The 22758-nt window shown below is 35.7% G+C and overlaps 1 protein-coding gene across 1 annotated transcript in view; it reads right to left on the reverse strand.

Annotated features, from left to right (window-relative positions):
- Positions 1-15333, reverse strand: part of CDH10 (cadherin 10) — a 127334-nt gene extending 112001 nt beyond the window's left edge. The window contains exon 1 of the mRNA XM_075142501.1: positions 14957-15333. The gene's annotated coding sequence lies outside the window, so the exon portion shown is untranslated. The remainder of the gene's footprint in view (positions 1-14956) is intronic.
- Positions 15334-22758: the final 7425 nt, after the last annotated feature.

The following is a 22758-nucleotide window of genomic DNA, read 5'->3' on the forward strand; positions in this document are numbered from 1 at the left end:
CACAGCTTTGATTAAGGACTAAGTTGGCCAAAGCACATGAGTGTGTACATATCTGCACAGTGTTAAAAAAAAAATTAAATGTGCTTAAATTTATAAATATGATCAAATCTTGTCAATGGTAATGGAAATTAAACACAAGCTTAAGTCATTTGCAAAATGCTGGGGTCTCCCATGCACAAAAGCACATTAGTTTAACAACATACCATGGTCCTCAAACTTCTGCAGTTTAGTACATCCTCCAAGACTACAATACATAGTAGGAGGTGGCTTTTAATCCTCCTTGCAGGCAAGCCCTTCCCCTCTAATTAGGAAGAGGGCATCAGAAATCTATTGACAATGAAGAGCTTCTGCAGTGCTGCCCAGCCCTGCATCTTCTGGTTCTTCAAATGCATGGCTTTTACGTGTGAACAAGCACATGGTATTTCAAGCATAGTCTAATTGACAAGAGCACCTGACTGCTGCTGTTAACCAAAATGCCTTTCAGAGAAAGTATGAAAACACACAGAAAGAGGTAGTGTAAATTAACTCTTAGTTACCCTCCTTCAGGATTATTTTTTTTTTTTTAAATGAGGAGCAAGAAAGACTCCAGTATGGTCTTTTCAAAGTGCAAAAACTGTAGAGTTCTTGTGGATAGCAATGTGGACTAACAAAGAGAAAGCAGGAGAGCTGGTCATTGTTGCCATTCCTTTCTCATGTAAATCAGCTGTCACAAACTCTGAGGAGATAGAAAAGAGCTGTCTAAGACTGCCTGGTCTAAGACTACCAAAAAAACTACTGGAATATCTGGAAATTTTTTTTTTTCCTTTGGCCAAGGAAAACTTGATTGAATGCTGTTGGTGAGAGACAGTTCTAGAAAGACAAGGTTTTAGTTTCACTGATTTTTTTTTTCCTGCACAAGACATTGCAAGGCTATTGCCAAATTATTGTTAAATTAGGGAAAAAAATAATGTTTTAAAATTTTTTAAGGCAGGACTTTTTGCTCCCATTTGTATGGAACTACAATTTATTTTGTCTTTCGTTTCCTGAATTCTTTTTACAATACTCAAAAGTGACAGCTATCTCCATGTAAGTGTTTCACAGTTTACTCCTATACTGTAAAAGGTAGAGAAGGAAACAAGTGCTTCATTTGCAGCTAAGGTATACATAGGCTTCTCTGTTCATCTTCATGAGAAAACAACAAAGTTCACTTTGGCAAATGAAAGATCTTTTAACCTAGTGCCAAAAAGTGCATAACCTGAAATATCAGTGTCACTCCTCTTATTTTAGCAGTTCTCTTTTCGATTTAAATAGCACTTCCTGGTTTGCCCTAAATACCGTAATCTCCGAAGGACAAAGTCATAGTGACAAACTCATTCAGACTGTTTCTGCAAAGATGGTACACCTATGTCTTGTATGTAAGAACGGCACCCATGGTTGTTGGGATCCTGTGCTTTTGTGACCTTTATATCTTGTTTAGAATTTCTCTAGGCATTCAAGCTCTGAAACATGTCAGTTATATATTACTGCAGTTGTACTCCAGGATGAATTTTCTTCTTTCACTGACACAGCCTAGATGCATGTTGCTTAGACTAGCGGGTATTCACACTAGACATAAATAATTTTGACAGTCAGGAGAAGAACACACTAAATATACAAGTTCCACAGATCAGCAATCAATCTTATCTGATGGACTAACTGCAGAAACAGTTTTAAAAAACATTTTTTCCTTTTGATCATCTAGACAAGTTCTGTGACAGACACTTTTCAGTCTCCCGTTTATATACAGGATCTAACAGTTTCCAGCATAAATAAAGTATTTACTTACCTACCTAAAATTCTAACTAAATTAAGCACACTGGGACTGAAAGAGAAAAATCTACTATTCAATGGGTGTAATTTGCAGAGAGGGCATACAAGGGATTTGGCAACCGAGATGAAGAAATTCTAGCAATTCCACTACTTTCAAAAACATATTCTGAAATGTTACTATACAGATTTCCAGGTGTTCCAGATTATAATCACAAAATCATTAACTTCCCCTGTTTTCTTTTCATCTCAAGAAGCTCCACAAATAGGAAAAATAACTTTAATTGACCATGTTTCCTCTTCCCTCTCTAACTTCAATGGAGACATTGATACTTTGGATTATTTCATCTTTCCAAGACTCTTTCCTAACTATCTACATTCTCTTTTTATCCCTTAAATTTATTTTACATCCCTCTTATCCACATAACACTGTCTGTAAATTCTCTTAATCTCATGTCAACATTATTTCTTGGCCAAACCATTGAAAATCATGCTTCTTTTGCATATGGCCTCTTCCTTAATGTTTGAAGGCTGGTGCAGTATGTTCTCATGTGAATTAAGAGACGCAATCTTTACGACACTTTCTCTCCAAATTTCAAAACTCTTCTGTTCAAATAAGCATTCACTTAATTTCCTGAAGTGCTTCACGTATGCGTATCAATCAATCCAAGGAACTCTCTGTCTGTTCCTCCACAACATCCATTCACTTATCACAGTTAATTTCTGCTTTTTGCGCTACATAAACACAACCATTTCTCACTGGAACTTATGACATGCTACATCATTTTCCTGTGTCTGTGCTTGACTTGTTGCCTATCTCGCTCCATGTTTCAGGTTAAGCATGCTGCCTACCTTACTTGCAGCTTTTATAAGTAAATACATTTTAAAAACCCCATAAACCAAATTAACAAAAATTTTAATATACATAACAGAATTCTATTTTTCCCCTCTTGAATATTCTTTAAAATATTCTGTACTCAGTTTGCATTAAATGTAACCACATGAAAATTACAGTGCCATGCATACAGAAATGAAAAGTATTCATCCAGAATAAGATGTTAAGAAGATGCAATTTTGATAAGTAATTTTCTAGAAAGCTTTTTAAAATTTCATTTTTACAGACCATTCACAGGTTACTTTGAAATAACAGAAAATACTGTTTAATGACTAAATACTGACTATATTTCTCGATGTAAGAAAATGTAAACTCTACCAGGCCTAGAAATCGTAGTTATGGAAAATGTCTCTATTAGGCCTAGAAAGCAAATCATAAAATGATATAGAAACTGATTTTATATGGATTGCAAAAGGTACAAACTATATTTTGGATTTCAATGTAATCATTGTTAGCATATTATATAAGTCAATATATATGTCAATAATACAAATATTATTTAGAGTCATGCCTTAAGCTTCACACCTTTCTATTAAAAAGACTATGACACATATTTAGGTTTGTCTTCACATGGTGTGAATTCCCTGGAATGAGCAATTGCAATTCTTTCTTTAATTAATTCACCTACCATTTTAATCTTGTAGGTAAAGTATACTATAGAAGGCACCAAAAGATACAGAAAGAGAGAGAAGCATTCAAGTGTTTTAATCGTCAAGAGAATTTTACTGGGATCAGGAGGAAAAATTCTAACAAACACATCCTCACATACATGTACAAAACTGTTGAAATTCGGTATCTTATTACATTAATGTTGTGATTCTTTCCTCCACTCCTGCTGATAGGCAACAGAGTTTTATCTCTAGCTAACCCAGCTAACCCTAATCAGAGAAACCACACAATTTCTAACCATCCAAAAGGAACCCTTCAACTGTTGACTGATTTATCACAATCATGAGCTGGTGCAGCATACAACTGTACCTCAGCTAGTGATTGCTTATTAAAAATCACATTCTAGTGACTAACATTTTAATATATACCATATAATTGCTAGAAAACATATCTTGTATTAGCATCCGTGTCATATTTTTATTTTCTGTATAATTTTAGAAAGAATATAATACACAACAAGGCAGTATTGCCCGTGTGTACAGAAATTGATGGAAGTATCCGCCATTGCAAGAGTATTCAGTTGGAATACTATTTCCATTTCAAAAGTGAGATCTTAAACAGTGTTCTCATTTGGTACTCATTTTGATTGATAGTATTTCCTCCTTTAGCTGGGAGGATATACTATCAAAAATATTGTAATTTTTTTTTTTTTGGTCTTTTGTGGCTATAGTACTGGAATGAAATTCAAAATTTCAGTCTGTTTTCTAGCCCTGAGGTATGAGCACTTTTAATCTTCATTTGCTTTCATACCCCTTGTCTGAAAAAAGGATATTATAATAACTCACGAAGTTATAATCTGCAATTGATCTTCAATGACTACAAGATATTTGGATACTATTTGAACCAGACTACAATAAATGTCTTTCAAAAAAGGAAAGGAAAGAATAAAATCATCCTTACTTTTTAAAGAGTGAGAACCACTGGTTTAAGTAAAAACAGGACTGACATCTGATTTTCTTTCCAGCTATTGACAGGGAGTAATATTTTTTCATCTAGAGGCTTTCAGCATGACTGGAAGTCAGAGATAAGTAAATAAGCAAATATGGACTATCACATAGAAAACTCCTTAGGAAATTGAGCGAGAATGTGATCTGTACTCATTGCAGACATCTACAAGCATTATCTTCAAAAAACCAGGTATTAAACTAGTATTCATTTAGCACAGAACCAAAACCACCCATCTTGCTGAATCCCGGTGAAAACATCAGGAAAATAAACAGCATTCCTGTGCTGTTATTGCTTTTTTGGATGCAGGCTAGTATGAATTTTCCCAAGCCAAAACCAGAAAATAAAATGAAAAACAAGAATGCTAGCCGAGACCTTGGCTTTCTGTTAAACGTTACAGGATGCTGAAGTGAATATTGCCTTGAGCTAGCCAAGTATTAAAGTATTCTACAGAGATCTAACGCACTAATACAATAAAAATCTATTGATGATTGCCTTGAACTAGTTAAGTATTTAAGTATTCTACAGAGGTCTAATGCATTACAGACTAAAAATCTATTTCTATGTGGTAATTATAGTCAATTTTTGTGAGATTTCTCTAATCAATATTTATAGTAATGCACTTGAAAAGATCAAATAAAAGAAGCACCCAAAGAGAACTTTGTCCTGTGTGTGACTTGGTTTGGTATTTTACAGTCACTATAAAAATTCATACATACATATCTATTGCCAAAGCAAGATATTTTGCTGGTAGGCATAGAATCTGTGGGCTAGAAAAGAGAGTATGTCCTGGTTTCATATAATTATCCTCTTGCCACAAGATGGCACCAAAAGATTAATAATATCTGCATTCCTAAAGTTCCCATCTGAAAAGATGAACAAACTTTTCAGGGAATTGCACAAGAAATGTCATCAACATTTGGTTAGCAAGTTATGAATATAATTCTGCTTATTTTGACAAACCGCTGAAATGCTGAGACTTACCATAGAGTTAATGAATATGGAGAAAAAAAATGTTTTACTAAAGCTTAAGTTTCCCACAAATTGCAAAGAACAAGCAATGAACATTTAGAATTATATATTTCCTTTTTAGGTCAGGGAAGTAAGAACATATGCAAATATATGAATACAAACTAAAGAGACTCCAAAATAACTCCAAACCCACCAGCAATTTATAGTCTCCCCTAAAGGAAATTTTATCAAAGTAAAGTTCAACAACTTATACATTAAGAATTTTCCTTTTACTCTACTCAATTTTCCCTCCCAATTGCAATTAAAAAAATAAAGTTGATCTCAAATTTAGTGAACTCGTAAAAAGGTGCATCTATATAATGTGAGAAATACTGAAGAAACAGTATTTCTAGCTTATAGGATAACTCATTGTCAAATTAGTGTTTTTCTATTCTCACATACTTACAAAGAATAAAAACCTCTTCCTTCACAAAGAATAGTGTAATATGATAGGAACAGGTCAGCGTGCACTAACTGCATAAAACCAAACCAAAACGAAACACCAAAGCCTTGTGGGGGAGGAAAATTTTCAAATCATAATTACTTCACTGGCAATTATTTCATATAGTACATTTCATTTATCTATTAAAAAAAACCCAACAAAACAACTATTTAAAAAAATGTTCACAGCCTTCAGCCAGAAAGAAACTAAGCATCTCAGAACATAAAACTACTATTTCACCAGCAAATTTCTTTAAATCATTATAATTGTTTCCTTTAAAGAGAAAAGACCCTGAAAAATATCAAGGTTATAAAAGAATTATTTTTGTGTTAATATGATCCTGATCTTCATTGCTAGTATTTCTGATTGTACAGAAACGTATTAAGCTACCTTAAAACATTTTTTTCTGTACATCACTTCATTTTAGCTCGTATATTTTAAAGCACTAATGGATTATCCTTGAGAAGTCAGTGCTTGATTACACATTAGAATCATTGAGATGAATACTGTTTACTTAAATAGAATTTAAATTAATCCTTTAAAATATTTTTTTTTGCAGTCATCATGCCATTATGACACCAGATTTTTTTTTTGTTATTGTCCCAATAACCAATAGTCCAGTTTTAATTCACTATAATGATAACAAAATAGTTTCTAAACTAGTCCAGAAATCAATTTTTCTAGTGAAGTATCATGATTTTACTTGTGTGCCCTTTCTTAGTGAAAAGAAGGATTTTAATATGCTAGAGCTAGAAATGGACTCCAACCAACATACTCAGAGTAACAAGGAACCAGTCACATCACTAAAATGACCCCACAGTCATGTATACCTGTAAAACAAGACTGACTGTGTGCTTTTCTGGAGATTGAGCTGGAACCATTTAACTGGAAGCTGTGGGATTGATCCACCTAGGCTGCTTTTATCCCATTAGACCTGACTTTCACAGGCTGTCCAAGTGGCAAAACACCTCCGACCCTACGTACATAAGCACTTACTCGTTGGATCTTGATGGCTGCAGCCATGGAGGAAGGAAAAAGTGGGCATTTTCTCTCCTGAATGTACATAACCCAAAATTTAGCAAGAAGTCACAGCTGTGTGTTAACACAGGTTTTTTTTTGGTCCTGTCATTTAAAAGGCTGAACTACTTTGAGCTTTACCATTTGTGTTTAACTCCAGCTGAGTAGGTGTTGGAAATGAAAACCTGAAAAACCCATTTGTAGATGGCATTTGGAACTTCTGTTCTAAAACACCAGCATAACAAGTATAATTTAAACTCCTGAATGTAACGAATTGTAATTGTACTGTTACTGTTTTAAAAACTTTGCATTTCAGAACTTAAATAATTGATTTCTCCTGCTTTGTCATAATCTTTTAGGTATCCAATTTAGAATAGCTCAAGCCCAGTGACCTTTGTTATTCACATTATAGATTCCTAAATTCTCTTGAAAATTTATGCTCATCAAAACTTTAATGGGGTTATTACTATAATACACTATGTCTTAGTTCATCATTCTTTTCCAGTTCTCATTATTCTGACCTCAAATAAAAAGCTAGAGGATACCAAGCAACAATTAGGATATATTCAGAAATAGCACGTGTTTCAGAGTGTGTTCAGATGCCTTGCTAGTCGGGGATAAGAAGAAGAAGAAATGTATGATTTTGTCTTAATTTTCGATTATGTACATATATTCCACACACATACTTGAATTTTAAAAAAGAGATTAGTTTCTTTTGATCATCAGAACAATTAAAGACTGTCTAAATAATGTAAATAAATAAGTAATACATTTCCACCTTAAGAAAGATTTTCTCAAATTAATTTGTCAAATCAGGGTACTACTTCATTTGAAACTACTTAAGAGGAGAAATTTGAAGGAATTGTATAAGGGAAAAAAATATATATTTTATAAAAGAATAATGTTACAGAGGAAAATCCATCTATCTGTATCTGTACATCTGCCATTCAACTGTAACTACTAGAAAAAAGTAGATCTAGTAACACATAACACATAAGCTTTTAAGTTCTTAATCACAAACTGTCAATAAAATGCCCCAAGTATTAAGTCATGGAGAGAACCAAATGTACCTAATATGCCTGGGGCTTGGTTCTCTCATTTTAATCAAGATGTCAGCTTCAGTGATATCTTGACCGTGAGCACCATACTCTTACTCAAGGGAAAGAGCACATCTCAGCATGCTAATGACAGAAAAATCTTCATCCAACAGAGGGAAAAAAATCACAATTCCCTAAAATGGTACTCACGATAGTGTTCTATATCCTACTCTTTAATGGATACTACATTTCTGCCAAAAGCCTGTGGAAACTATCCCAAAGGGAAACAGAAGTAGGAGACAAAAATGCTATTTAAAACTTGGCCTTGGGAAGTGGAAAGCAGTAGCATATTTAGGGAACTTGGATGTAGTATGCTGAAGCAGATCTTAAATTATCTCTAATGTCGTAATGAATGTCTTACTTCCCCAATCTTAGAAATGAGCAAATCTTTTTCATATAGCTGCAAAATGTCTGCGTATACCCCAGTAACTCATTCTTAAATTGAGGTCTACAGTATGGCTTACCATTTAATATAGGACTATTTTGATTAAAGACTGCTGATTAAATTGCTGAATGCTGTTGGTCTCTGCTGAAACTCCCCTTACTCTATGGCAGTGATTTTATAGATTCGGATGGCTTTTAGTTTTAAACTATGTATTTAACTGTAATTCACTACTAGATGACCCAAGGGTTAGTTAGCTCTATCAACTGGTTTTGTTTTGATTTTTTAGCAGAAAGTCATGAGGGCAGGCTAGTAGCTCTGCATAGCTTACTTTGCAGGATCAAGATTATAATGAAAGAAAACAAAACAATATACAACAGTACTGACATGTAAAAGTCCTCCCCCTACTAAATGAAATAAAAAAAAATTAGAAGGCACCTATACTGATAATGAAAATATGATCTATAGCATGATGTAAAATTTTTGTGAAAGGTTATTTGCATAATTTGTTATTAAAATTTATTCTTACAGGTGGAAAGAAAGTAAGAGCTGAAATATTGTCATTCTCGTGCTTCAATTCATCATGTTTTGGGATTTTTTTTGTTTTAAATGTATTCTGCTTTCTTTTTTCTTTGTATTCTTTCTATTTTTCTTGGGTTTTGTTTTGTAATTATTTCTAACAACTGACACTCCGCTACTGAAAATCCAGGTCATCTTCTGAGTAGCCTCAACATTAAAAAAAAAAAAAACAACAAACACCTCACATTAGTTTAAGAATTAAATCTTATTCACCTAATTAACACGTGTACATCTTAGTGAATGTATTACTTAGAATCTTCATGATGTAGAGAAATCAATGACATTTAAGTCTACTTTTAACTAATTTGCTGATGACACACAGATAAAATTGATCTATAGGTCTTTAAGGAATCTTCTTATGTACAGTCCTTCCCTTAAAAAATAGGATCTTGTAGATAAAACACACTACAGTCCCAATTTACAATTGAAGTTCATATACCTGTCAAGGCCACATCTGACAACATTTTAAGGTCTAGTGAGGCACAGTATTGTTAAAAGAACATTATGAGAATGGTAACCATATCAAGCAAAAAATATTATATTATGCCTATTAAACCACGTGGACAGAGTCAGGAAAATCTCAATGTCGTGAGAGAAGGAGGAGTCTCTTTTTTCATATCTGTCCTCGCTTATTTTCAAAAGGTTGTCTAGATCCCTTTTTAGGAGGCTTCATCTGTGGCAGTAGTACCAGTACAAAGACTTTTGCAGGGTTACAAGAGCCTTGGCGCTAGAGATTCCACTGCCCCAAGACAGGGGACAGAGGCAAGGATGCTAACACTGTATGCACAGCAACATTACTGATACTGACCAAGTCTTGCATCTTGGACATTATGGTCCCAGTTCTACTTACCATAGAAAAGGCATCAGGAAAATGTCAGGTGACTATTTGTAAGAGAAAGGAATTTATGCATTTAAGGGATAATTTTTCTTAGAAATCTTAGAAGCAGGATAAACTTGCCCATCCTCCCTGTGTCCTGAATATTACCTCTAAATAATTACAAATACTTTGCGTTTCATTCTCTTTTCTCACCCTCATTTAAAAACTCAAAGGTTTTGTCCATGTATTTTGTCGTATGTGTTAGATATGAAGCATATTCAAGAAAATCGACATGTAAAACTCTCTTGATTCCAGTGGAAGTAAAAATCAGCTGTACACTTGTTATACTTAGAGTAACCAATGACAATGCACAGCATCTAAGTTTCCTAGACACAGGCATATCTCTGTTTTATTTGTGCTTACTATTAGGATAGCATAACAATTAACAAGATAACCTTTTCATTCATTAAACAAGTGTAAATATGACATGAACTACTGAAGTGTGGTATACACAAGCACACGATAACACTTCAGTTATACATATTTTTATTTTATGTTAATTTTGGGAAAAAAACCACCAGTCCTGTTGGACATTGCATTTTGAGCCTTGTTCACAATGCTGTAAATTACATTGGTACCTATTCTTTATGTCTTAAAAATCTGGATATTACAGCATTGCAGAGTTCATGAGGATTGCATTCATTTTTAAGGTCATATCTGATCAGGCTAAGTGATGGTATGTCATGTTCTTTATGCTGTAATGCAAAGCACTGAAATAAGGTAATACAATAAATCCAATCTGTAATGTGGCAGGTGGTAGAATATTAACAGTAAAAATCATAAAACATACATATACATACATACATATATCACATAATGTACAGTTCTTCATGAGAAAATATTTTTGAGTTTATTTATTTATTTTTGTACAACACAGAAGAACACAGTTCTAGCTTTTGAGCAACATAATTCTGGAAACGCCTATTTTCAATTCATTTCTTCAATCATTACCTTTATATAAATGGACATACACATGGTCTCTTCTTTACATGATTTCCTACTGTTTGAAATATGATTCAAGTTCACTTTGAGTTACAATTAAGAGATGCCATAATAAAGTTACAAATAAAAAAAAAAGCATTGTGTGAAGAATGATGTGTATGTGGGAAAAATATTAAAAGGGACACCTGCCATGTTGCTTTTCATTATATCCAGTTAACTTCCTAAGTCTTTGTATTCCCCTGATGCAGCCTGTTGGTACAGACATAGTACTACACACCTCCAGCAAGCAGCCTTGGGTTTATATCCCAAATCAGATGCCCTGTGACAGTACAAGCTGGGGACTACCTCTGAGATACTGCTAGAGCCTTATGCCTCCTTCTGGACACGCTTCTTTATCAAAGAAGTGATAAACATTATCTATTTCATATAAGTTAGTAGAGGCAAGAAATGGTAGTGGGAGCTTACAGAAAAAGTGAAGTAATAAAAAGTTGATATAAATTAAGAGAGAAATTGTACAGTATTCTGCCTGCTAGAACGCAATCCTTCTACAAGACAAAGGTTTCCCTGTTTTGCCTCTACTGTACACACACACTTGAGGTAACTGGCTCTGACATTTAATAATCAGGAAGACTGCATGTACAAAGAACTGTGTTTAAAGCTTCAAATGGCAGGTTTTTGGCAGATCCTCCACATATTAAAAATTAGACTGATAAGCCGGTAAACAGAACATATAAGCTCAATAGCTCTTTGGTTGGGTGGTATTCTGGCTTCCCACCAGATGAAAACAGAACAAAGGAAAAAACAGTGCTCAAGTCTAGTTGATTTTTTCTGTGTGTAGTAATACTGCCTGATAACTGTAACACACTCAGCTTCCCAGACATGAGGATTATTTTCTATTGCTCTATTGTAGAGTAGCCCACAAAAACAGGCAAGTTAGGGAAGTCGCTATGCCGAGGACTCAAAGCTGAAGAGCTGTAAATCCAGGGAGGGAAAAGCAACATTCAACATAGGAGTTCTCTCGGCCTGAAGAGAGATTTGGGGAACGTTTAGTTCAAGACAGAATTCAGACAATGTTTCTTCATTGTTTCTTGCTTTCAAGTTTTTTCCAGAAGTTGGACAGTAGAGGAAGTATGTTTTTTTCAAGAAGTGTTCACATTGTAGATTTGGAGGTGCAAGATGTGCAGTGTGTGTGTTGTATAGTCAACCAAGGTTTCAGTGAACTGTACCTTTAGTTTGCATGAGCTTTCATTGATAGTTGCATACTATTCAGAGCAACTGAAAATGTGCTATGGTATGGCATCCTTATGTGCAGTGAAGCCACCCTTCATTATGTTTTACTTTGGCATAAGTAAAGAAAAGAAGTTTTATTTCTACTCATAAGAAAATAGGTTTTATTTCTGAATTTCAGTTTTCCTCCTTTATAATAAAGGATGCATCAATTAGTATGTTATTAAAAAGCCCATAGTAAATACAACGGTAATACAGAATTTATATTTATGTGGTTCACTTAAGGGAGTCAAAAAATGTTTCTTAAACCCTTGTATTCTGCCTATTTACTTGCCCAAATAATCAGTGTTTTCCTTCCATTTCCGTCTATCATGTAATATCAAAGAATTAACTGTACAGCAGATTTTTTCAAATCTATGAACAAGGACATATTGTGAAGTCCAATTAAGACACCTCAGTGTTTACAAATTTGGTTTCAAGTGATAATAATGAATGAATTAAAAAAAATATTATGATAACAGTCAAACTTCATCCCATTGCTACCATTCAGCAATATTTCAATCTTAATTTGACCCCCTGCGCTAGTGCTGCAACCTAGTGGTGTGATAAGGTATAAAATCATACTAATTCAAGGGCAGTGTGTTATCACTTGCAAGCTGGCTGTAAATATGGTTAACAGATATAGAAACTAAGTCACCTGCACAGAATTATCCAGATGAGACAGGCTCTGTTTCAGTCACTTGTTTCCTTGGGAAATCACGTTGAGACCAGGAAATTACTTTCTTAGAATCAGAGGTAGATATTATTTTCCAATTAACCTTTTCTGCCTTTTACATTTAATTATTTAACAAGGAAAAACTAACATATTACTTAGCTGAAATTTTATACTGGTGTGCATGTATAGATGTATATCTTATGAATATCTCTCTACATTTCATTAATGATGAACTCATTTGCTTTGACATATAACATTATTTTTATGCATTTTTCAACTACAGCTAGGCACAGAAAAGAACAGTAACCACAGTGTCTACTGTGAGCACATTTCAGCGTTTCACCAGTTTCTTCACAGATCCTTTGTCTATTGAGAACATGCAAGTACGAAGTTTTAGTATATCTACACTCATTTACTCTAATGCAACGCCAACAAGACCATTTAAGAATATATAAATTCCTACGTACAATCCCTTTAAGATATATTTTGCTATTTTCTTTTCCATGAACTGTTACAAAGCACTATAAATACAAACCTTTGGCAAAGCAAACAACCAAGACATATTTCCCAATCCTACCCAAAGTAACAAAAAATCAAATCCTCATCATCAGTTTCAAGTTTAAATATCTGTATTACAATCAACACTCCTCAGACATTAAAAAGTTCCTATTTAAGTGTACAAAATCATCTTGACACCACACAAAGAAAACATGGACATGAAGCTAAACTAAAATTAACAGAAACTGCTACAGAAGTGACCTCTTCATTCATACTTTTATTTAACAAAGTATAAAACAATATGAGAAGACTCCCTCAGGCACAAACTAGATTACCAGTTTATTACCCAAGAAGTATTCCTCTCTTGATGTAAGCCCATATTGACTCTAAAAAGCTGTTTTTCAACTCTTCAGAAAGATAGCTTGTCTTTTCTACTTGCCTTTCCCAGTTCCCTAAGTTCATTCTTTCATCTCCTCCTCTAAAATAGCACAGACTACTATTACATTCAAAAAGTAACCAATTAATATAAAAGTTTGAATAACTGGAAAATCTCAGTAAATGCTTGTACCAGACTCATAATATTCCTAGTAAATAGGGTATTTAAAAAGGATTTAGAGGTTCAGAAGTATGTTCCAGTCTCACATTCCCTGCTTTTCTGCTCCAGTAATATCACCATGTAAGTTTAAAGCCTACTAGCTTTAAAAAAAAGAAAAAAAAGACACATAATTTTTTACAAACCTGCTTCCTCACACCATGCACATACTCACACACTCATATATGCATACATAATGAGTTGTACAATTCAAAAAATACCGTAAAAGCAATGGGTGTGCAGTTGGGGTAATACAGAGGCTTTTACTGAAATGAAAGACGAAGATTATAGGCAACAGCTCCATTTGCGTGGAAGCAACAGAGATGATAGGTCAGTTTTAAAATGCTGGTTACTATTTGTCACTGATTGCACGTGCAGATGCATTCTGTTAAGCTGAAGGACTTAGATTTTTACAGCTGCAACTAGTATCATGTACAGTATTAGCCTATTGTAAATTTCTAATGCAGCTGACAATGCCATCAATAGTTAGTAGTTGGGAACATGGATTTAGACTTGCATTGTGCTGCATTAATTTAACACCACATCAAATATGGATTTTATTGCAGCAGTGACAATAAACGCTCACACAGGTGCAGACTAAATTTTTCCTCCCTCCACCTTTTCCCTTCTCTCCCCCCCCTTACTGAAATGTCAAACCTGGCAATATTTTCCCCATTTGTGTGTATATAGCTTTGTACAGATATTTGAAATATTGCCTGTATCCACCCTGCTATCCCTCTCCACAGGGATTTCCTTCATAAGAACCATTTGCTCTGAGTGTGTATAATTATTCTGAAATTCAATTCAGGGCAGAACGAATAGCAGTGAAAGCTGTAACAGGCTTGCACTGGTATACAGAAAGTGAGGGCGCATATATGTATGTTTCATGCTATGTTCATAACAGTTACACTATGAAACATTGTGCTTTTTTCAATTCAAGTAGTATTGTTCCCCCCCTCGCTGAATTTGCAAGAACTGAATACAGATGGAAACTGCTGCTCAAAAGATAGCCTGCTTACTAGAAGAAAAAAAAAAATTATAAAATGCTTAGTGTTTGAATAAATATGATATCGGTTTACTTTGAGGAGAGAATACACGGCAGTTATTTCCTATCCCTTGTCTCATGACTCCTGAAGCATATTTATAAAATGTAAAAAGTTGTATATAGTAGAGCAATTCCATGCATTGCATTAAACACCATATTGTTCATGCTATAATAATGATAATAATAATAACAACAACTACAAAGAGCTTAAGGAAATAAAAATAAGAAAGGCTCCTACCTTTTATTCTTCTTCTGAGAAAGTGAAGTAGTGTCCACCCCAACCAAACTGAAAAACGAGCTATTAGAGTCCTTTTTTTGTTTGTTTTCTCCTGTTATTTTCTAAGACTGATCTTACTTGGATCTAACTCAGGCTTTTTCTCCCAGCATCACTTAACTCTGGACAGCCGGGAACCAAAGCTAAGGGGGAGCTCTCCCTCTGACTGGCTTTCATTCAGAGCTCCTAATTAAAAAAAAAAAAAAAAAAAAGACACACCATCATCTCCACCACACACACACAATATGCACAGACAAGCACACACGCACTCTCCCTCCGAGGACGAGAGCGGGGGAGAGCGGCGCTGCTGACGGAGCCGCAGCACTTACCCTGGGAAGGTTGGAGACGAGGGAAGTGCAGGCTTTTCCAAGCACACAGTGATTTGCAAGTGAATGCTGTGGGAGGGTACAGCAAACGGAGAGCTTTTTTGTTAAAGCCCGTCGCCCTCCCTTCCCTGACAGAATGGTTCTCTGTTTTTGAAGTCTAAGGTAATCAGCCTCATCTGCTTAGCTTGTCGTAATAATAAATACTGAAAAGACCACCACTTTTTGGGGTGTATTTTTCTTGATTAAATATAACCACTTTCCTACACTGCCAGTGACCTTACAGCAATGTTTATAAAATTTATATATATATATTTAAAAAAAAATAGCATGGTGCCAAGTTAAATTACAACCTCAGAGGGTTCAGATGAAACCACAGAGAGTAGTTATTTTCTTCATTGAACTGCTTATGCTATTAGATTAGAAACATTTTTCCCCGTGCTTCACCAGTTTTATGATTAATATAAAACAAAACAGGTTCATATAATATTAGGTATTTTCACATTTCCAGAGGTTATCGGAAAAAAATTCCAGCATCACTACTAATCCCCCATTAATATTTTTTCCCCAGTTGATACTTGCGATGCCTGTTTTTATTTTATTTCAGTCACTTTATTTGGACTTAATATTTTGCAATGTGTTCCTTTTCATCAAGTTAATCTGTGTTGGTGTCATGTTTCTAATACAGCAAATTGGACTTAGCACAATCCTCCTCGGATCATATCAAGTCCAATCCTTTCACTATGATACTGTAGAGGGTTATGTGTACATTATTTAGGAGATTTAACAAATAGTCACATAAGATTAAACCAATGGATGTCAGTATTGCTCTATCTAAAAAGTGTCATAAGGGACTTTCTCTGGTTGTAAAAAAGTCTTCCTAAAAAAAAAAAAAAGCCAAATTCTCTTAAAACAGGAGCTGAAAAATGTTATGTTTGGGAGTGAGGAAGAAAGTAACAATGAAAATCTAATATAGGAGTAGATAGATCACTGGCTGTTATTAGGCTGCTCAGTGGTAACTATTTTGCTCATTTTCAGCTGCTAACTATCAGTCAAAAAGACAATAAAAAAAGAAAGGCAAGATCCTTATCGTGCTTAGTATCACTTCCTAATGTAACCAACTGCTGTCACTTCCTCAGATCTGCAACCATCAGTAGGAAGAAATGAGCCACTACCTAAGTACAACCTCTTGGCAGATGAGCAAGTCAGCATTTAAGTAACATGAACACATCACCTGGAGATAGAAAGAAGCAAAGCAGCAAAATGCCAGGGGGTGGGGTGGGGGGAATATCTTTTTACTACCATATATGAAATGATTTGGTTTTGAAAAAATTATCTACCATGATAGATTTTTAATCTTTCAAGGAAAGACGATGAAGTTCATTGGCTTTGGCTGTACTTGGGCACATAAATACACAGTGCAATGCATAACAAATCTGTAAAAAAAACGCCATTGCTTTCCTTCTCCCTTTCTCATTGTTGTATCAGTACAAAAATTAGAATTGCTGCATGTGCATCTGCTCCTGGTTTCCAAAGACCTTCATTTTCAGTCCTTTCACTGAAAGTCTTCCAGGAAGGGAGGAGACTGCAGAATCTAACTCAAGCTTCCTAATCTCTGTCACCATTTGACATTACACTATGTAAAGATACTTTCACAGTTCCCAGTGATTCATGTGGAACTGACAATATTGAGACATCTGTGCTGTCTCCCAAGTTTACCCATTTATTTGTGGAAAACTGGAAGCATAAGATTCTCTTATTTTGTGTAAATCCTCTTACATTGACCTGAAGGTAAAGTTCATGGAACTTTCTTTTCTGGCTGGACCAACTGTGCTTCTGCCTCCTAAAATACTAGATCTAGGCTTCTATCTATAGTAGAAAGCTAGAGATTGTCTTAGATTAAAAGTTGCACTTTCAATTTGATAATACAGACAAATTAAATTATAATGAAAGGAGACACAAATATGTGGAAATGTATATACATGGCTGGGAAGTAGCTCTTTAAAGCTGGACTGCTTTCTGCATGATGAACAAAATGTTGAGTGTTGAAAATTAAGTTAAAAGCTTCAGTTCCTTTTAACATTTTGTCTTCTATTATTTAAGTTGCAACCATGAAGTGGGAAATAAATCACAATTTGTGTATGTATACAAAAGTTTATTCTACACATGCACACACACATATACACACACATAGAGCTACGCCCAATTCTGAAGTCAAAGAAAATAAATGACCTAGTGGAATTATTCAGGAACAAGAACTTCAGAGTCACTGAATGTGTGCTTACTCCCTTTTCTGCGGAGTATTTTGGTATATTTCTTCTAGGATTTTATTCAGCTAGAATGAACCAATCATATCTTAGAGATATATTAATTTATTCAGGCATAGTTACTGCAAGTCACACTTGCACCCTTAAATTGGACTAATTTTGGGAGTTAAGGTTTAACTCTAGAAAAGCCATACATTGTCACTAACTCCTGTTTCTGTTGGTATGGTCAACTATTTAAAAGCTGGTATTTATACTGATAGCATATGGATATCTAAGGCAAAACATCTATTCAACCATATACTTATTCATACACATGACAATAACTTTAAAACAAGGTGGCATCATAACCTAATTTTAACACTGCCTAATACTTCCCATTAGAAGAGTCCTTTACAGTTGCTTATAAATTTACCAAACAAATTATTTCGGATTAAATTTTCTACGCTAATGGTCTGCCTCAGGCAGAAATAATTTAAAAACATTTCAGCCAAAATGATACCAAGATTTCAGAGAACGAGGAAAAAATATACAGCTGGAATATTCTCACAGGAGTAAAACAAACTTCATGCTCTGAAGGCAGAATGTGAAACTCCACAGGGTACAGCTGGCCTTTGAGTCAGAGAAGCTTACCAATAGGGACAGATTAGGTCAAGGAGCATTAAAATAAAGGAAGAGTGGTAGGAGCAGAAGGAGTGGAGGCTGGAGGACGTATTCTTCTTGGCCAGCAAAGAAAAAAAGACATATTTCTGATAAAGAAGCAAGAAGGAAGAAACAGTGGCAGATTAGGAGTAAAGACATAAATTCACAGAGACTGAAGAAGGAAACCTGGGGTGAAAAAAAAAAAAAAAAGGAAAAATAAAAAAAATTTAAGAAAAGGAAGCACACAAGCTAAAAAGTCAGAAAGAGAGATACAGACCTTACCAGGGACTGTGCGGTTGCTTTTTTGCTATCTCTGTCTTCAAGGTAAGCAGCTTTATCCTCTGAAATGACAAGTCTAGTATGATACCTACTCAGACTACAGCGGAGATGCTTTCCTTGCTTTTTATTTCTGGTTACAAACTTGGCAGAGATCCCAGAAGCCAACAGTTGCATTTGTAGGAAGACAACAGGTGTAAGAAGGATGAGAAAGAAAAAATCTGGAATTAGACCCTATTTTCCTAAGTATCACTATCAGCAAATGTCTGTCAAACCTACTGGAATTCTTTCCACTCAGTGTTGGTCCACATGGAGCAAAAGAGCACATTAGTTGCTTCATGAGCTCATGAAATAGTGATCAATGTGGTGTTTTGAAAGACTCCAAACCTAGCAATGAGCTGTATGGAACCTGATGATCCCATTTCTCCTTTTTTTTGTTCCATGTTTGATATATTTTTAACATCTGTAAAATTGTACACAGAAACCTAACAATAAAACCCAAATACTCCAAAATTAACAAAGGTCAGAATTGTTTATCTATGTATAATGCAAACTGAAAAATAAATATTATAGCGCATGTATGAAAAGAAGCCAATTTATTACATGTCTCCTAATTACTTTCCATCTCCCTTCATACACTCCCAAAAGTATCCTTCCTCATTGCACACTTACTGTATGGGTAAGTCACCGCATGGCAACAGTTGTCTAGAAAAGATTGTCTTTTATGGTGTAGAAGCAAGAAAATTTGTAGTGAATGAAGCTGAATGGAGGGGAAAATAGAAGTTTTCACAATGAAAACATTTTCCTTTGAACCAGACCATATCTAATCCTCTGCCACCTATGCCTTATGGTGCTGAGCATGTCACTTGAAAAAGATTTCTTTCACGGGTGTTTTCCTGTTATGTCCTATTATTTCTAAGTTTCTGGCTGAAGAGCTGGGTCTGATAGAAAGAGGTGCTGAACACTCACAGTTTCAGCACATTCTGTGCTACAATAAGAGAAAACATTTTAAAAATGAAGTCTGTTCTCTGTGTCTTGTCACTAAGTCAGCTTGTACTTCGGACCATGGTCTTTCTCTATGCCTCAAATTCTATTTTGTGGAAAAGGGTAAACATCATGTCTCCACATCAGACACTTACTGAGAGGATAAGCTAATGTTTGGAAAACATTCAGCTATTATAATGTTAAGCACTACAGAAGTCCTTAAAAAAGTTATACAAAAGCAGGATTTGAAAAGTGTGCCTCAAACAACACTGAATAATAACATTGAAGCAGAATTGTTGTTAATTATGAAAATATGTGCCTTCAATACAATAATATAGCAAAATATCATGATTCTTATGCACCACAACGCGTTACCTGCAGGATAAGCAGATAATTTTAGCATTTCCTAAGTTCCGCAAACTTGAATCTGAAATCTTAGTAATATTCTTTTACAATGACTGCATGCACATCAGCATTTGGAATTTTTATTATTTATTCATTAAGTGACCATGAATATACTAGGTACCTGGGTACGAAGTCTAGTTGGAGGCCAGTTGGAGCTAGTGGTATATCCCAGGGAACAGTATCGGATACAGTTCTGTTTAACATTTTCATTAATGATCTGGGTGATAGGGCAGAGTATACTCTCAGCAAGTTTGCAGGTGACACAAAACTGAGAGGAGTGTTATGTCAGAGGGTCATACTGCCATCCAGAGGGACCTCAACAGGCTGGAGAAATGGGCTGACAGGAACTCCATGAAGTTCAGCAATGTGAAGTGCAAAGTCCTGCATCTGGGGAGGAATGACCCCAGGCACCAGTATATGCTGGGGGCTGGCCAGATGGAAAGCAGCTTGGCAGAAAAGGACCTGGTGGTTCTGCCGGACACTAGGCTGAACATGAGCCAGCAATATGCCCTTGCCACAAAGAAGGCTAATGGCTGCATTAGGCAAAAGTATTGTTAGCAGGTCATGGGAGGTGATCTTCCTCTCTACTCAACACTGGTGAGGCCCACACCTGGAATGCTGTGTCCCGTTCTGGGCACCCCAGTACAGGAGAGACATGAACATACTGGAGAGAGTCCAGCAAAGGGCCACTTAGATGATGAAGGGATTGGAGCACCTCGCATATGAGGAAAGGCTGAAAGAAATGGAACTCTTTACCCTAGAGAAAAGAAGGTTCAGGGGAGATCTTATCAATGTATATAAATACCTGAAGGGAGGGTGCAAAGAGGACAGAACCGGGCTCTTTTCAGTGGTGCCCAGTGACAGGACAAGAGGCAATGGGCACAAACTGGAATGCAGGAGGTTCCTCTGAACATCAGGAAATACTTTTGTCCTGTGAGGGTGACTGAGCACTGGCACAGGTCGTGTGGAGAGGTTGTGGAGTCTCCACCCTTGGAGATATTCAGAAGTTGTCTAGACACGGTCCTGGAAAACTGGCTCTAAATGGCCTTGCTTGAGCAGGGGTGGATTGGACAAGATGACCTCCAGAGGTCTCTTACAACCACAACCATTCTGTGATTCTGTGAGACCACACAGACAAAAATATGACAACAACAGATCCCACACAGAAGGATTTTTTCCAAAAAGAAGACATGAAAGGATGGACAACACAACATAAAAAGGTGGCTAAGTAAAAAAAAAACAAACCCAACAGGAAAAGAATAATGATAAATAGTACAGGGAGATGGTGTAATAAAGGAGCAAAGCTTCCAGGTCAAACAGCCTAAGAGCTGTGGAGGAACACATAGATAGTACTAGGAACAAAAGGCTGTTCATGAAGAAAGGAAGAGCAAAATATTTCACAGTATATGCATTAAGAAAAAAAAATTCAACAGAACAGTACCCAGTCCGAAATATTACTCTTCTAAAAGTAGCATCACCACGTCGTTACATTCAGTAATGTTCATACCAGCTGCAGCTCCTGCTCTGACAGTCACACCATTTCATCTAATTCTCCATGCACTCTCAGCAACACCTTGCAGTGCCCTGACTTCTGTTATAAATCTCCTTTGATCTATCATGATGGAAAAAAAACCCAAGAAAGTTGTTTGAGTTCTTTGAGTTTCTGGCATCTCATTTTAAGCCAAACAGATATTTTTTTCCAACTATTGAAAGCCATAAGTACATAGCTGTCTCCAAAGAATCAACTACCCATTCTTTCACTCACTGCAGTTTTTACAGAGTGCGCACATCCTGGTATCTGCTAAAACTCTTTTGGTTTTATAAATCATCTGCTCTCCTACTCCTGTATCTGAGCATTCAAATGTTCTGATGCTACAAGTGAATTTTAGTACAGTAAACAAAAAAGTTTATGTTACTTAGAAAACTTCCATAAACATGGTATAAATGGAACCTAATTCATACAAAAGACTACACACACAAAAGACAAAATTACTAAGAATGATGTCAATAAAACATCTATATTGTATACAAACTTGTCTATGGTTTATCTAATGATTATAAAAAAAATTAAAACAACCATAAAGACTGTTCTGGTTTTGGCTGGGAGAGAGTTAATTTTCTTCCTAGTAGTTGGTATAGTGCTATGTTTTGGACTTAGTATGATGTTTTAGTTGTTGCTAAGCAGTGCTTATGCAGTCAAGGACTTTTCAGCCTCCCATGCTCTGCCAGGTGCACAAGAAGCTGGGAGGGAGCATAGTCAGGACAGCTAACCCAACTAGCCAACGGAGTATTCCATACCATATGAAGTCATGCTCAGCATATAGAGCTGGGGGAAGAAGAAGGAAGGTGGGAACGTTCAGAGTGATGGCGTTTGTCTTCCCAAGTAACCGTTACGCGTGATGGCGCCCTGCTTTCCTGGAGATGGCTGAACACCTGCCTGCCGATCGGAAGTAGTGAATAAATTCCTTGTTCTGCTTGGCTTGCGTGCGCTGGTTTTGCTTTCCCTATTAAACTGTCTTTATCCCAATCCACGAGTTTTCTCAGTTTTACCCTTCTGATTCTCTCCCTCCATCCCACTGCGGGGGAATGAGCGAGCAGCTGTGTGGTGCTTAGTCGCCAGCTGGGGTTAAACCACAACAAAGACAAATCTTTATGGATTATTGGTAGCATTCTTCAAATCGCCTATCATTCAAATCGCCTGTTTTTAGCAGCATGAACAGACAGGGTGCTTTTTGGAAATAATGCTATATTAATACAACTGAGCAGAAGCCTTTTGACAGAACAGATATCCTCTGATTTGGACAAAAGGTATTATTTCTGTATGATACTATGAAAATAAATATAACAGAAAATACCTTTACTTGACTTCACT

The sequence above is a fragment of the Calonectris borealis genome, chromosome 2, assembly GCF_964195595.1.
Source record: "Calonectris borealis chromosome 2, bCalBor7.hap1.2, whole genome shotgun sequence".
Classification (NCBI taxonomy): Eukaryota; Metazoa; Chordata; class Aves; order Procellariiformes; family Procellariidae; genus Calonectris; species Calonectris borealis.